A 4037-nucleotide genomic window follows, 5' to 3' on the forward strand; every position below is an offset into this window, starting at 1 on the left:
CTACATGAGCCTCTTTCTCTTCTACTAGGTTGTAACGCTTTCAAAGACAAGAAACGTTATCTTTAAAAAATTTTTTTTTGCTAACATCTATCCCGGTAAAGAGGATTTACAGCAAATGAGCACATGATATATTTTCTCCACAATGTGAATTGGGGGATGTTGGTTGAAGTTGACTTTTCTATCTGGTTGCTTAATAACACTTCTTTCTAATTTCACCATTCTTCTCACTATTTTCTTCTCAACCTATCCTAAGAGATTTCTTTATTTATTCCACTACTATTTATAGAGTGCCAGGTACTATTTTAGGTACTTAAATGACTTTAAATATGAAATTTCACTAGATCTGCATGTTACAAACTTCCGTTAGTTATATTTTACTGCATTACTGACATAATTTTTAATTAGAGGAGAGTTCATTCTTATTTAGTGCTTTGTACTTAATATTTACTTAATAATTTTTAGCTAAAATGTTTATTATAGGAGAGTTCATACTTATTTAGTGCTTTATACTTAACATTTACTTAATAATTTTTAGCTAAAATGTTTATTTAAATGTTTTAAAATGAAATTTTATATCACTACCTATTATGGAATTAATTGCATTCCCCTCAAAAAATTAATACATAATCCTTCTGTTGTACATAAACGTGATGATTGTATTTCAGTGCTCACGTGTGAGACATGCCTCTTGCTAACGTTATTATAATGTTGGCACATTACCTGTCTGACATTTTATATATACATATCATATGTTGAAATCCTAACACCCATTTCCTAGAATATGACTTTCTGTAGATGGGGGTCTTTACTGAAATAATTAAGTTAAAATGAAGCCATTAAGGTGGCCCCTAATCCAGTATGACTAATGTGTTCATAAGAGAAAATTTAGATGCAGGCACATACATAGGGTGCCCCTAAATGTGTTTAAAGAAAACACATTACTCTTGTTTAAACCATCCAGTGTGCAATACTTTGTTACAACAGCCCTAGACACTAATATACTTCCATAATTGCAAAATCATTTCTACTTGCAATGTAAAAATAATTATTAAAAATAATTGTACCTCTACTAAAATTTTAAATTGTATTTTAAAGGATCTTAAAAAATATATTCTTGTATCTCAGACTTTCACAATGTGGCCTGAGCTTTGGAATAACCTAGGAAGGTAGGTGTTTACAGAGTTGGAGACAGGCATCAAGGCCACAATGCCTTTTCCAAAGCAGCTGCGTCTTCCTTTGACATTGTATTCATTCAATGCAGTATATTTGGAACTGTGTCAGGGTCTGCAGTCATTGTGTGAGGGACTAAAGCACCAGACCTAGGCAGCATTTAAAACTGGCACAGTGAAACTCTCTCCAAGGACCCTTCCTGCAGCCCCCAAGGCTGCCTGCATCCAAGAAACATTGAACTGAAGCAGGTATAGAGTTCCTGCCCACGCCCCTCACTCCTGGCTGCCTCCAGCTTGGGCCCCTGCCTGGACACTCCCAAGTGAGATGTTGAGAAACTAGGCCCTTAGATCCAATTTGGGAAATTGGCTTGAGGCAAAAACTGGAAAAGAAATAAAAGACTGGATGATGAAAAATGATATGTAGAGAAACAAGGACAGCAGGTGGTAGCCTGGGAGGCATTAAGAGGGAAAAACACTGAATAAAGGACAGACGATGAATAGAAAGGAAGATCTTGAAAATGGGATTTGAATGAGAAAAGCTGAAGGAAAACAGAAACACATTCTCTACCCTTTAAAAATGTTGATGATTTTCCCACCACCTCCCTTTCTCACACTAATCTCTCTTGGCCTCTGCATCATTTAAAGTCCGTTGATGCTCTTTTTCTTACCCTTTGCTAACCAGACTTGCCAGGTCCTTATTTCTTTGTCTCGGTCACCCTGCCTCCCTCATCTCCCTATGGTCATCTAGCAGATGAAGAGTGGGCTCTGATGGTTCTATTTCAAATGCCCTGAGGAATAGCTATCATTTCTGAAACTATCAAATAATATTTAAATACTTTTAAAGCACCAATTGACTAAAGTCAATTTAGGATTTTCACAACTATGTAAAAATGTGCATCACTTAGAATGAATATAGGTAAAGTTGGCTTTACTTATTAAAATGCACCACAGTCTAATACCCAACTACTTTACGTACTGCTGTTGTTTCCATCCAATTATATTTCACCATCATGAAATACATTTCATCAGCCTATATCAGTCTTATGAATGAAAGAATTTCACCATTTTAAAAAAATACAATGATTAAAAAAAATAAAACAAGGCTTTCTGACATTGCCACCTTGATTACAAAATGATATACCACTTCTTAAAATGAGCAAGGTCCAGAAACAGAGAAGCTATTAGAAATGTATTCTCAGGATGATTTAATTATCCAACATCTCCCAAGTAAAACACACTAAAGAGTTATTTGCATGTAAATTCTGTTGACAGTGTATTATCCTTACTATAGAACTGTGCATGAGAAAGGATTCTTCCAATTACTAGTAGAAACATAAACAACACTATTTTTTAAATGTATATATTTAAAGTTGGTAAGAGAAATATTTCTACAAATACACAGTAGACTCACTGTAACTCTAGATATGCATTTGTAAGCCTATGGCAGCATGTATTAGAAGTGTAGCCACTTTTTTTTCTTTTAGTTAATTTATTTTCTGAAGAAATTGTTGCCATTTTCATCTTTATAGTCACCAATTAACAGACATCAACTCTGAATCAGCCACTAAGACATTTCGGGTTTCGTATACAATGAACCTGTGAGTGGGTATTAGTTGATCACTTGTGAATATAAAGAATGAGACACAGAGAGATTATAGAGTTGGCACTAATGGCAAAAGAAAGATCCAAGATTCAAGCTTTGTCTACTGGCCCCTAACCCTTGCTTTTTCAGGAACACAAATGAGTCTCTTTCTCTGTCTCTCTGTCTCTGTCTCTTTCTCTTTTACATATTTACTACGTTGTGCAATCATTACCACTATCTAATTGCAGAATATTTTCATCAGCCCAAAAAGGAGCCCAGTACCTGTTAGCAGCCAGCCTCATTCCTCCCTCTTCCCATACACTGACCACCACTCACCTATTCTCAGTCTCTATGGATTTGCTTCTTTAGGATATTAAATATAAATGGAATCTTAAAATATTTTTCTGGATTCTTTCATTTAGCATAAAGTTTTCAAAGTTCACCCATTTTGTAGCATGCAACAGTGCTTCATTTCTTTTTATGACTCCATAATATCCCATTGTGTGGATGTACCACATTTTGTTGATGGACATTTAGGTTGTTTTCTCTAAATCACTTTTCATAACAGAATCAGATCAGGTATCCCAACAGTGAAGTTTCTGAGATTTTTACCTTACTAACCAACTAACAATTAACATATCACAGTTTAATGGATGCTGGCAGAAGACATGAGACCCCTGGATCAGAGACACAGGACTTTATTACTAATGGTATGGTAATTAGCATGAGTCTCATTTTTGCATCAGTTCTCCTTGTCTTACAAGTCTCATGGAGGCAACCCTCAGAGGCCCAGTTGAAGCTGTGCATAGAGTGGATTAGCATCACAGCAAAGAGCCTCAGCTTAGTGAATGCAATTTTTTTAAAAATATAATAAACTGTAAGTAAGCCTTTACAAACGTTGGTCTGGGAAAAGACATTATCTGTTGCACTAGATAGTAAAAAAACCTGCCCTGGTGATACTATCCATATTTTCCAAGGTTGTTTGCTATATAGAATCCTTGAAAACATACTCTGGAACAAAAGGTCATTTAATGACTGTACTCACAAGATACTGAGAATCACAAGAGGCTCATGGAAAATTGTCTTCCAATAGAGAGTGTTCTGCTGCTTTTCTAGTTTTAATGAATGAAGTACCTACCAAAGAATAGTCTTTGATATTTTACTGGCTATATTTTGCTTTTAGTATCAAGAATACATATTTTTATTAGAATATGATTTGTTATTGAGGAAACCAGCTAGGATTACAAGGTTCTATTGGTCTGCTATGGGTCAGGCATTGCACAGTT

At 35.2% G+C, this 4037-nt stretch overlaps 1 non-coding gene across 1 annotated transcript; it reads left to right on the forward strand.

Moving 5' to 3' along the window:
• The first annotated feature begins 626 nt into the window (after positions 1–626).
• Positions 627–730, forward strand: LOC135277323 (small nucleolar RNA U13). The gene has a single exon (XR_010344940.1). It is a non-coding gene; the product is annotated as a small nucleolar RNA U13 (small nucleolar RNA).
• The last annotated feature ends 3307 nt before the right edge of the window (positions 731–4037 follow it).

The sequence above is a fragment of the Aotus nancymaae genome, unplaced genomic scaffold (genome assembly GCF_030222135.1).
Source record: "Aotus nancymaae isolate 86718 unplaced genomic scaffold, 86718_ANA_hifiasm-v0.15.2.pri h1tg000030l, whole genome shotgun sequence".
Taxonomy (NCBI): Eukaryota; Metazoa; Chordata; class Mammalia; order Primates; family Aotidae; genus Aotus; species Aotus nancymaae.